Source organism: Myotis brandtii, unplaced genomic scaffold (genome assembly GCF_000412655.1).
Source record: "Myotis brandtii unplaced genomic scaffold, ASM41265v1 scaffold84, whole genome shotgun sequence".
NCBI lineage: Eukaryota > Metazoa > Chordata > Mammalia > Chiroptera > Vespertilionidae > Myotis > Myotis brandtii.
Genome location: NW_005371410.1, coordinates 214,483 through 227,718, shown reverse-complemented (window position 1 = coordinate 227,718; position 13,236 = coordinate 214,483). Strand labels below are relative to the sequence as shown.

Here is a 13,236-nt window from a genome sequence, read left to right as displayed (position 1 = left end):
TGCTGAAGAATTCAGGCAAGGGAGAAGGGTGGCTTACACCAGGCTGGTAGCCCTGAAAACAGAGAGAAAGAGCCAGATTGGAATATGTTTTGGTGGCGGAATCACCAGTTAGGACCTGCTAAATGTCGGGATAAGGGAAAAAGACAAGTGAAGGATGATTCGGGTTTTTCATCTGACTGAGTGGATCAACAGTGGAACCTTTTGCTGCTCTGGAAAGACTGGGGGAGGTGCAGATGTGGGGTGTGGAAGGGTAGTAGGGTAGACGAGGTGGCTCATGTGTGACATGTTTTGAGTCATCTAAGTAGAGGTGGCGTTCAGAACAGTGGTCAGAACCCAGTGGAAGATTTTTCTCTTAGTGGAGAACGGAATATTTGTAAATTATAGATTGAGGGTAGGAATATGCTGGAGAGGGGGTGAAAGGCAGAAAACGAGGAAGGAAGGTTTTGAAGGAGGGAAAGAAGGATTGGATCACTGGCCCAGACAGAGGTTTGCCATGGAAAGCAGAAGGGACTCTAGTGATGCGAAAACGGAAATAAGGACAGATGTAGAAATAGAATTCTTTAGAGGTTGAGAGGAAGGAAGAGGGTAGAGCTTATGTGGAATGACCTCTGCTATCTCTCTAAATAAGAGAGGAAGTCGCCTGCTGAGGGGGATTCCAGGGAGAGGAATTGTTAGGAGCTGGAGGAGAGAGGTGAGGAATAGACATCTTAGGGGCTCAGTTGAGAGAAGAGAGCATCACTCTCTGTAGTGCAGGAGTGAGAAAAGCCCTTGACCTCAGAAGTCCTTAGTGACCCTCAGGCAAGGATGAGGAACACAGTGGGAATGAATTGGGCACACAGGTGGGGTGGCAACTCTAGCAGTAGGTGAGGGGAGTGTTGTTAGACTGGGTTATGGGCACGTGTGGGATCCAGAGGGACCTTAGTGCACTGGTGGGGCTGATGGGTTAGGGTCCTGGTGTAGGTAAAATGCTGGGTGTGTTTGCCGCAGAAGAGAGCTGTGCTGCTAAAGTGTGGTTCACAGCCCAGCAGCTGCAGTGTCCCCAGGAGTCTGTTAGAAATACAGAAGCTGGGTTCCGGCCCAAATCTCTGAGTAGGAGTGTGCATTTTAATTAGACTCCCGCATGATGTTCTATGCATATTAAAATTTGGAATGGGCTGCTTTGGGGAATGAGGCTTTCAAAGGTTAAAATTAAAAAAAAACACCTGTATATTTCTGCTGAAGATGTGAGGATCTTTCTTATAGATTGGTTTGATATATTTTACTTTGTAATCTATATGATTTCTCTGATTTTATTTTTTTAATATATATTTTTCATTGATTTCAGAGAGGAAGGAAGAGGGAGTGAGAGATAGAAACATCAATGATGAGAGAGACTCATTGATTGGCTGCCTCCTGCATGCCCCCCACTGGGGATCAAGCTTGCAACCTGGGCATGTGCCTTTGACCGGAATCAAACCTGGGACCCTTCGGTCGGCAGGCCGATGCTCTATCCTTCGAGCCAAACCTGCTAGGGCTGATTTTTCTGATTTTAAAAAAGAACATACACTTGTCTTGAAAGTGGAAAATACAGACATGTCTGAAGAAGAAACCAATGTTCAAGCACATTTTTAGGACTTCTTACAATGTTAGAGGGAACAGAATCCTGACTATGAGGGTCTCCCGGAAGTTTAGTTTCTCACAGGGAATAACCGAGGGAGGCAGCTACTTCCTGGTTAGATGACCTTCTAAGCTAGTTATTTAACCTAGCCTCTATTTCTGTATAAGCTGATGTATGCAAATAATAGTGCACAGGGTTAATGTAAGGATTATATTACATGTAAATACCTTACGGCAATTCCTGACACATAATATTAGGACTGTATCAGGGAGAGAAGTCTCTACGCAAAGCAAACTTTTAACACAATGTCATAGCTGCTCCTGCTTGGAGGTCTTTGGACTACTTCGGGTATAGACTACTGTCTTGAAGGTCCTCACCAGCCATGACACTTCAGAGGGCGAGCCCTGGAGGACTGAGGAGGCAAGATACACCCTTGATCTGAAGGAGCTGGTCAGGGGATGGATGCCAAGGTCTAGGAAAAGGGTACAAGATGTGGAGACTTTGATGTCTGGAGTTAGAAGCAACAGAGCCTAGGCCTGGGATGGAGTAGAAGATTCTCCTCTCCCACTTTTGGTATTGTACCTTTTCTCTTTGTTACATAAGTCCACAGCAGCAGTGCAACTGCTTTTGTAGTAACATAGCTCAAACTGAAACCATGAAAATCAGGAAATAAATGTATGAACTGCCTTTAACTGCCCCTGACCAGGGGTTAAGCAATGTGGAAACCCCCCACTTTCTCACGGTGGCTTGTCCACAAATATAAATAAGCACTGATGAAATGCCATGGAAAGTGTGCAGCATAATGACGCGTAAGGCTATATGCAATGTTCAATTTGCCATGTAGGGTAGAAAGAGTACATACCACTCCTCTGCTCCTGCTTGGAGGTCTTTGGACTACTTCGGGTATAGACTACTGTCTTGAAGGTCCTCACCAGCCATGACACTTCAGAGGGCGAGCCCTGGAGGACTGAGGAGGCAAGATATAACCTTGATCTGAAGGAGCTGGTCAGGGGATGGATGCCAAGGTCTAGGAAAAGGGAACAAGATGTGGAGACTTTGATGTGGGGAGTTAGAAGCAACAGAGCAAAAGCCTAGGCCTGGGATGGAGTAGAAGATTCTCCTCTCCCACTTTTGGTATTGTACCTTTTCTCTTTGTTACATAAGTCCACAGCAGCAGTGCAACTGCTTTTGTAGTAACATAGCTCAAACTGAAACCATGAAAATCAGGAAATAAATGTATGAACTGCCTTTAACTGCCTCTGACCAGGGGTTAAGCAATGTGGAAATCCCCCACTTTCTCACTGTGGCTTGTCCACAAATATAAATAAGCTCTGATGAAATGCCATGGAAAGTGTGCAGCATAATGACGCGTAAGGCTATATGCAATGTTCAATTTGCCATGTAGGGTAGAAAGAGTACATACCACTCCTCTGAAGGCATAACATGTCTGCTGGGTCATCTGGAAAGCAGATACTGAGACAGAATTAGAAATGGAAGGGGTTTATTGGGAAAGAGAGAGGTTAAGTTCATGAAAGATAAAAGAAGAAGCCGAGTTGGGTACAGAAAGCTTTCAGACTACAATGCAAACCTGACAGAGGTGGCCTTGAGAGACAGAGCAAACGGTAGTCTTCTCAATGGACAGAGCTTTGAGATTTGTGTGGAAGAATAAGTGCCCAAAGTGATAATATTTTTGGACTCATGGACAGTGTCAAATGGCCTGTAAGAACTAGTCAAGGAAAAAGACTTTTTCCTATAAGGAAAAAGACTGAAAAATCAGAGACAAGGTCTGAGATATTGGCATATGGAGATATAGAAAGGGACCTGAGGTATACAGATGTCTGTATTATATACTAATATTCCCCCAAAGCATCCACCTGCAAATTAGTTAGCCAGTTGGTGTTAGCCAGTCCTTGTCTACAGTCACTACAGAACCATGGGCACCTCAATAGGGTGGTCACAGTGGCAGAGATGGAGGCTATGCATAGTGCCAGCAGTATTGACTTCCACTTTTCAAGACTGATCTAGCTACTGCCACCTCTGAATGGCCAACCTGTTAGCAACAGAGATAAATGTTGAGCCTCCTGGGACGCAGTATGTCAACCGAATCAGAGACTGATCTAGCTACTGCCACCTCTGAATGGCCAACCTGTGAGCAACAGAGATAAATGTTGAGCCTCCTGTATGGCTTATTTTATTTTATTTTATTTTTGTTAATCATCATCTGAGGATATTTTTCCATTGATTTTCAGGGAGAGTAGAAAAGAGAGGAAAAGACAGAGAGAAACATCGATGTGAGAGAAACACATTGATTGGTTGCCTCCTGCACATGCCCCAACCAGGGCCCAGGCCAGGGAGGATCCTGCAACCAAGGTACATGCCCTTGACTGGAATGGAACCTGGGACCCTTTGGTCTGCAGGCTGACACTCTATCCCCTGAGCCAAACCAGCCAGAGCTGACACTTATTTTTAGGAGACCAACCAGCCACTGTCAAGTTGACTACACTGGACACCTTCCATCATGAAAGGACCAATGACTTATTCTTATAAGAATAGACATCAATTATGGGCCTGGATTTCCCTTTTCTGTCCATGGAGCCCACAGCCAGCATCACTATCTGAAAGTTTACAGAGCGCCTGATTTGAGGTACAGGGTCCTATACAACATAGCACTCAACCAGTGGACCCACTTCACAATGAGGGCTGTAAGGAATGGGCCCACGACCATGCGATCCATTAGTCATATGACACACCGTCACATCCAGAAGCTGCTGGAGTGGTGGGACGTTGGAATGTCCTGCTGAAAGCGCAGCAGAAGTGACAGTTCAGAGGCAATACTCTGCAAAGAGGGGAACCAGCATCTGGGACGCAGTATGTCAACCGAATCAGAGGCTTCTATATGACACTGTGTCTGAGACCCAAGGGGTGAAAGCAGGTGTAGCCTTACTTACCACCATGCCCAGTGACCCATCCGGTGATTTGGGGCTACTGGTCTTTGCAATTCTGGACTCAGTTAAGTTAGAGGTCTTTATCCTCAGGGAGCACATTCTTGCTAGAGGACACAGCAAAGTCCCCACTGAACTCTAAGTTACAGCTGCCACCTGGGCATTTGAATTCCTTGTGTCTTGGGACCAGCCCACAAGAGGTGGAGTCAGTAACTTGAAACAGAATTAGGAATGCAAGGGATTTATTGGAGGCAATACGTATGAAAGATAAAAGTGGGAGGATTAGTTAGGGAGCGCCTCACATTGTGGTGCAAGTAGGACAATGGCTCAGTCCACATCATGGGAAGCTCCAGAGCAAAGATTGCCTGTTCCCACGTTGAGGAGAAATGGCCGAGCCCTCCTATTCCACCATGATTTTCTACTTAAGAACAGAGGTATTTGGTCCATATGGATTTTGAAAAGAGCCTTTCCTGTATTTCAGAAAAGGTTCTTAAAGATCCCACCCTTATATCTCCCCAGTGTCTAGTTAGCTTTCATGGGAATTCTAGTCCTGCAGCTTTGGCTCAATTCAACATTACAGTCCTTTATTCTCCTAATAAAACTTGACATTTACTAATGAAAACATTGGCTTGCATAACTATTATCTCTAAAATGGATATCAAAAGCCTAGGTTGGAACTAAAAGCTGAATATTGTTTCCCTTTTTTGTAGCTTAGCTCTGCTCACCCCTCTGAAGAGGCTAAGGGAGTAATAAAAATTGCCAGGAATAAAAAGTACTTGTAATAATATTTCAAATTATTACCCTGCATTGATTTATCTCATAGATATCATGTTGCATAAAAGAAACCAGTCTCCAAAGAATGTAATGCATGAATTCTTTTACAGGAGGTTTAAGATCAGGCAAAACTAAAGGTTATAAAAGTCAGAACATTGAATACTTTTGGGGGTATGCTATATCATCTGGGAAACTGCAGGAGGAAATCTCATAAGATGCTGGAATGTTCTATAACTTGATCTGGGAATTGTGTATTAATATGGGGAAGATAAATTGTATCAAAGAATGTAATGCATGAATTCTTTTACAGGAGGTTTAAGATCAGGCAAAACTAAAGGTTATAAAAGTCAGAACATTGAATACTTTTGGGGGTATGCTATATCATCTGGGAAACTGCAGGAGGAAATCTCATAAGATGCTGGAATGTTCTATAACTTGATCTGGGAATTGTGTATTAATATGGGGAAGATAAATTGTTGATCTGTACACTTAAGATTAGTGTGCTTTTGAATATAATTGTATGTCGTCTTTCAATAAAAATGTATTGTTAGTTTCCTATTGCTGTTGTAATAAATTATCACAAATTTAGTGGCTTAAAACAGCACACATTTATTATCTTACTAGAGGCCCGATGCACGAAATTCGTGGAAGGGGCTTGGCCCTCGCAGCCATGGTGGCTTGCCTCGGCCTTCGCAGCCTGGGCTTCGTCCGGAAGGTTGTTCGACTGTCCAGTCTACTTAGCATATTACACTTTTATTATTATAGATAATAAACATTCAAAAATGGGTCTCCCTGGGCTAAAATCCAGGTGTTGGCAGGGCTGTAGGAGAGAACCCAGGTTGTGCTTTGTCTTGCCTTTTTGAGCTACTTTGGCTTGGACTCTCCTTCCATTTTCAAAGCCAACATTGGCCAAGTGATGACATCTCTCTGGTTCTGACTCTTCTGCCTCCCTCTTACCCATTTTAGTACCCTGGTGATTGCATTTGTCCCACCTGAATAATCCAGTATCATCTCCCTGTTTTAAGGTTAGTTGATTAGCAACCTTTATTCCCTCTTACCATGTAATTTAACATATTCACAGGCTCCAGGAATTAGGATATGAATATCTTTTGGTTGGGAGAGGGCTGCTCACCACAATTATTATTCTGTTACAGTTTCTTAATTTATAATTAAAGTTTTCAAGATAATGTCCTAACCAAAAAAAAAGTTTAAAAACCATTAGCAATAAAATCATCATCCCATTTTCAAGTGGCATCTCCCCAAATGGGCTTTTTGTAGTACCAATTATTCCTGGATTCGCTTACTCTAGTGCTCTCAAGTGTATAACATGCCCCATGATGTTTCAATCTCCTGTCCTGGCCATTCTCTGAAATATTATAGAAGATTCAGCTATCAAGAATATGAAACACGGGTTTCTAGGGAGAAGATGGCAAAATGCATATCAAGAGAGAAAAAAAAGATCAGTTGTGACTTTCATCTCAAGAAACACGAAGGTCAACTCACCTCTCACTATAAAAAATAATTTTTCCTTTGATGGGGAAAGACCTTTCCAGAAGCAACAAATATATGCTACCTCTGCAACAGCCTGCTTCATCTACCCAGAAGGCTGGCTCTGTTTGTTGACTTCTGGAAGTTCTTCACTTTGCCTGTTAATGCTGTTCTCCTGGTGAGATAGTCCAGCAAATATTATAAACTGTTAATGATCCAGTGTAGATGGGGCATATCCTAAACTTCTAGACAATTCTTATAAAAGCCACTTTCTGGGTAGGACAAGGCACATGATTAAGGAGGTTCATACAGTTCATAGTGCTTTTAATTTTAAAGAAGGTTGATTGGTAAGTCCTCATTCTCTTAACTTCTACTTAGGCTCTCTTATGTTCCATTGGTGAAGCACTGTAGTCATGACACTGGAGTTGATGGAGAATCCAGCTACCCAGTAGTTTTGTAATCCTGTGCAACATATAGGTAGAACACCAACATGAAGTTTTATCACAAATAAAGCAGTGGGGTGAAGGCTGAAAAAATGCCAAGCTTGGATTTGACATAGACTTTTCTTTAAGAAGGAAAAGAGCTTATGACAGAAAAAAGTGGAAGCTTTTTTATTTTTATTGATTTCAGAGAGGAATGGAGAGGGAGAGAAAGATAGAAACATCAATGATGAGAGAGAAGCATTGATTGGCTGCCTCCTGCACACCCCCTACTGGCCATGTGCCCTTGACCGTAAATGAACCCGGGACCCTTCAGTCTGCAGGCCCGACGCTCTATCCACTGAACCAAACCAGCTAGGATGAAAATGGAAGCTTTTAAGTGGAAAATGTAATATTGATTTTTCTGGGCATATCATTGTGAAAGTAAGAACATCAGAGTAAAAAGAGAAACAAAAATAGGGCACACATAAGAAACTGGAAGTGAGAATGTTATTGGACTCCTCAATAGCAACATTGAAAGTAGAATAGATCAATGCCTTCAAAACTCTGAGTAAAAGTTATTTTTGACCTGGAAGTCTATATGTGTCTTTTTTGAGTCATTGCTCCTTCAATTCCTGACCATTCTGGGTTTCCACAATGCAGTTCACTTAGATTCTCTTTGGTATCTCTCCCTGCATGTGCTATAATTGACCTTCCTCTTCCTCTGCTAAATCATTTTTCATTCTTCCATCGACTTTCTGTTTTCAGACTGTGTTTCAATTACACATCTCCTTAGTCACATTGAGAATGCAATTTATATTGCTGTTTCTCTTTTTTCTTGTTGTTTTGGGGGTAATCTGCAATTAGGTATAGAAAGGCCTTTCCCTGCTTCCTAACAATGGAAAGGTTTTCTCCTTGTTTTACTCATTCAGTCTTTCAATGGCTACTTATTGATTGCCTCTGTTCAGCCAGGCTGAGAAAATAAAACAAAAGCAAGCCTCTGTGGCCTCTATTACAATGTATTGGCAATTCTAATTCTACCCTATTCTTCCTGTGCAGATCAACGACAAGGTCAAGTTCTTATTCTCAGGAAGCCAAAAGAACAGGCACATGCAAGTGGTTAACACTATCCTGTTACCTGTACATGTGATACACATTCATGTGGCCACCATTTTGCATTCATGCATCTGTTCTCCGTGTTCTCTCCCTATGTGGATGCTTCTTCAGGGCATCAGAAACGGGAAAATCTTCCCCAGTTGATTCCCCCTGCATTGACTCTTTATTCGCATTTGTCTACGAATTTCTTGTCTTTGTCAAATGAGTCAGCAAAGATGTAACTGTTCCCTTATTTGGCTTGTTTCATGTGCTTCAATGTCACACTGCAGCAGAGGTACCAGGGTCGCTGTTGCACAGTCCATGGTGTCTGCGCATATGGCGCACACACGTAAAGGCGTCTAGTTATCTTTTCTGCTCCATCTGGACACCCGAGTGTTAGCCACAAATGCTAATTGGTTGAATGCTTTACATACTTTCTCTTTCAAAGCCTGAAGGTTTTTTTTAAAGCTGAAATTTCTAAAATCAATGAAGGGTTAGTTAAAAAATGAGGACTCAATATTGTGGGAGCGAAACCAACGCCTGGCTCGCAGTAGCAGCAGCACCGCGGCTGCCGAAGGTTTCTCTGGCCAGTGTCTCTCCCTCCAGTCTACGGCATGGGGAATATCTTTGCCAACCTCTTCAAGGGCCTTTTTGGCAAAAAAGAAATGCGCATTCTCATGGTGGGCCTAGCCAGTGAGGGCGAACCTATGACACGCGAACTCATTTTTTTGGTTGATTTTTCTTTGTTAAATGGCATTTAAATATATAAAATAAATATCAAAAATATAAGTCTTTGTTTTACTATGGTTGCAAATATAAAAAAATTTCTATATGTGACACGGCACCAGAGTTAAGTTAGGGTTTTTCAAAATGCTGACATGCCGAGCTCAAAAGGTTCGCCATCACTGGCCTAGACGCTGCGGGGAAGACCACCATCCTGTACAAACTGAAGCTGGGTGAGATCGTGACCACCATCCCCACCATAGGTTTCAATGTGGAGACTGTGGAGTATAAGAACCTCAGCTTCACTGTGTGGGACGTGGGTGGCCAGGACAAGATCCAGCCTCTGTGGCGCCACTACTTCCAGAACACACAAGGTCTCATCTTTGTGGTGACAGCCATGACCGAGAGCGTGTGAAGGAGTCCCGAACGGAGCTTATGCGGATGCTGGCGGAGGATGAGCTAAGGGATGCTGTCCTGCTCGTGTTCGCAAACCAGCAGGACCTCCCCAATGCCATGAACGCAGCTGAGATCACGGACAAGCTGGGCCTCCACTCTCTGCGCCACAAGAACTGGTCCATTCAGGCTACCTGTGCCACCAGTGGGGACGGGCTCTATGAGGGACTGGACTGGCTGTCCAATCAGATCCAGAACCAGAAGTGAGCCGAACTCCTCTCTTCCCCCGCACTCCCTCCTTCACCCTTGCTTTCCTCTCATGTGGCAGATGTGCCCCTGTGGTGTGAGTGCCAGAAGCTGTCTCCATGGTCGGTCCCAGTGTGCTTCATCATGCTGTACATGTGCAGACGCAGCCTGCAACCGGGTTTTTATTTAATGTAAATAGTTCTTGTTTCCAATGAGGCAGTTTCTGGTACTCCTATGCAATATTACTCAGCTTTTTTTATTGTAAAAAAAAAAAAAAAAGAATCAACCCACTGTTTAGTACTGAGAAGGGATTTTGGGCACCCAGGGCGGGGCCTCTAGGAGTTGCTATGAGATCACCTCAACGCTCCTCCTCTGGGCTTTAAATCTGTGTTGAGATCCATTTTGGTGGTTGGTTTTTAACCCAAACTCAGTACATTTTTTATAATATAAATACAAGGGAAGGAGACACTTTAACACAGAGAAGGGAGAAATGTGCCTAGTGTAGGTTCTGCAGTAATGGCTTGAGTCTAGTCTGCCTGTGGTCTGTCTCCCATCTGGGGCGTGCAGTGGGCAGAACCAGCCACAATACATTCTGCATGGTCACTTACGGTCCCTGATAGGCTTTGTCTCGATGGGTCATATGCATCCCATAGCATTTGTACTTGTACCTGTGCTTATACCACTGCCCATGGGGGTGGGCTGGGGGCTGCGGCCACCACTCAGGCCCCTTGGAGGGACCCCAGCCTTCCCTTCGGTCAGTGTGGGTCAGCGTCGGTGCTTTGGTGGGACCACTCTGGCCAGAACGGGAGACCCCCTTGGTCCCTACACACACTCACTTGCTCCAGGTTGTCTGGATCTCACCAGTAGGAACGCAGACAGGTGACCAGTCATCTTAGAGCCTAACTCCTCAGAGGCCCTGTCCACATGCGCTTTCACTCCCTCAGCCTGCAAGGGTCAGATTGACATCAAAAACAACAACCTCTACTTTTTTCTTTTGTATTTTGACAAACACTGAAGAAACTAGAGCTGTTAAAATTGATCTTGGGGAAAACCTCAGAACTGGGTTATCTGGTGTCGTGGAGCCTCTTACTGCTTTCAATACACGATTAGTAATCAACTGTTTTGTAGACTTGTTTTCAGTTTTCATTTTGACAAACAAGCACTATAATTATAGCTATTAGAGTGAAAAATGTAGTAAGTATAGTTTATTAAAGAGTTAACTTAGACACTGTTGGTGGGAATGCAGACTGGTGCAGCCACTGTGGAAAACAGGATGGACTCTCTCAAAAAATTAAAAATGGAACTGTCTTATGACCCAGCTATTCCACTTCTGGGAATTTGCCTGAAGAAATCCGAAACACTGATTCAAAAGAATATATGCACCCCTACTCATTATACCGTTATTTACAATAGCCAAGATTGGGAAGCAGCCCAAGTGTCCACCAGTAGATGAGTGAATAAAAAAAGCTATGGTGCAGATAAATATGGAACACTTACTTGGCCTCAAAAAATTAAAAATGGAACTGTCTTATGACCCAGCTATTCCACTTCTGGGAATTTGCCTGAAGAAATCCGAAACACTGATTCAAAAGAATATATGCACCCCTACTCATTATACCGTTGTTTACAATAGCCAAGGTTGGGAAGCAGCCCAAGTGTCCATCAGTAGATGAGTGAATAAAAAAGCTGTGGTACAGTTACATATGGAACACTTACTTGGCTATAAAAAAAGGGAAATCTTACCTTTTGTGACAGTATGGATAGACCCGGAGAGTATTATTTGAAGTGAATTAAGTCAAAGAAAGACAAATACCATATGATTTAACTTACATGTGGAATCTAATAAGCAAAACAAACAAAATAGAAACAGATGCAAAGAGACAGAGAATAGACTGACATTTATCAGAGGGGAGGGAGTTGGGGATTGGGTGAAAAAGGTAAAGGGATTAAGCAACCCTCCCCACCCCTCCCCACACACACCAAACTCACAGACACAGACAACAATATGGTGATTACCAGAGGGAAGGGGAGGCAGAAGAGGGTAAAGGGAGGATAAATTGTGATGGAAGGAGACTTGATATTTTATTAACCAATGTCTCCTCAATAAATTAATAAAAATTTTAAAAAAGAGTTAGCTTAGACAAATTATTATTTTAAATAGATGAAAATTTAAAGTAATATATAGACATTGATATTATTGTGGAATCTTATACAGCATGTACTTTTTAATTTATTCACATGAAGTCAGAAACTTCAGAAACAGTTGTCACTAGAGGGTATTTAGAAATAAAATCTACACTAGAGTTTTGAAGCTAATGCTCTCAGGTAGTCTTTCTTGTTTAGTTAAATAAAAGTGTGTGTAAGTGTGTGTGCGTGTGTGTGTGTGTGTGGAGGGGGGCTGTTTGCAGAATTTGCCTGTAGATTCTAAAACTATGCCCCTTAATCAAAGATGGAGTTTTTACCCTTATTGGGAGATTAATAATTATGAGGTATCTAGTTACCATGGAAATGTCTTGGCCATTTGTTTTTCATTTCATTTATTTATTTATTTAATATTTATTCAAAATATTTATTGATTAATCACTGTGTGTCAGGCAGGCACTGTTTTAGCTACTATATTGTTGAGTTTATATTCTTTTAAAATAGATAAATTATAATGTGGTGATAATTATTACATGATGAGTCAGATAACAGGAATAAAGAGTCGAGGCTAGTGATGCTCTATTAGCGAAGGAAGTCAGGGCAGTCCTCTCCAATACGGTGACATTGGAGCCGACACCTAAGGAAGAAGGTGAGCCATGCTGGTATGGGGGGGCGGCGAGAATCATCCAGACAGAGAACACAAGTGCAAAGGGCCGAGGTGGATGGGTTTGAGGAGCAGGAAGGATGCCAGTGTGGGAAAAGCAAAGTGTGAGTGGGAGGTGGGGGAGGAAGGGGCCTGCAGGTAAGACCAAAGCAGAGGTGGAGTCCAGGTCATGTAGGATCATTTCAGGAAGTGCCACAAATAAGTAAAAATTTCCATGCAGCGCATCCTGAAAGTTCTCAGGCCTTTTCTCAACTCCTGAGCAGCAATATTTTCAATTAGATTTAGAAATGCAATACATTGTACCTGTCAATTTATTAAACACATAAATAACTTCCATCCACATTGTTAAAACCAATGGTCCCAGAAGTCAGGTGCCATTGGTAGGCCCCTCCTGCCTCCTTAGGCATCTCACTTACTTTCTAGTCTCCCCTCTACTTCATTTCTCAGTCTCTTTGGCTGGCTCTTCTTCATCCTCTTCATCTCTGAATGGTGGAGTGTCTCAGGTCTCAGTCCAAGGGGAAAGGGATGGGGATATGGGGCATAACTGTTAATTCTCATAACAGTTCCATGAAGTACATACTTCTGCAATCTTCATTTTACAGTTGCAAATCTGAGGCACAGATAAATTGCCCACATAGTTAATAAGGAGCAGTTGCAGGAATGGAAGGATACCATCTAATAAACATTCACATTAGGATAGCTATTATCTACATTTATAATAGGCTAATATGCAAAGTGTCCCCTTGGGAGTTC

The 13,236-nt window shown here is 42.8% G+C and overlaps 1 pseudogene; it reads left to right on the top strand.

Moving 5' to 3' along the window:
- The first annotated feature begins 8,828 nt into the window (after nucleotides 1-8,828).
- Nucleotides 8,829-10,121, top strand: LOC102244605 (annotated as a pseudogene).
- The last annotated feature ends 3,115 nt before the right edge of the window (nucleotides 10,122-13,236 follow it).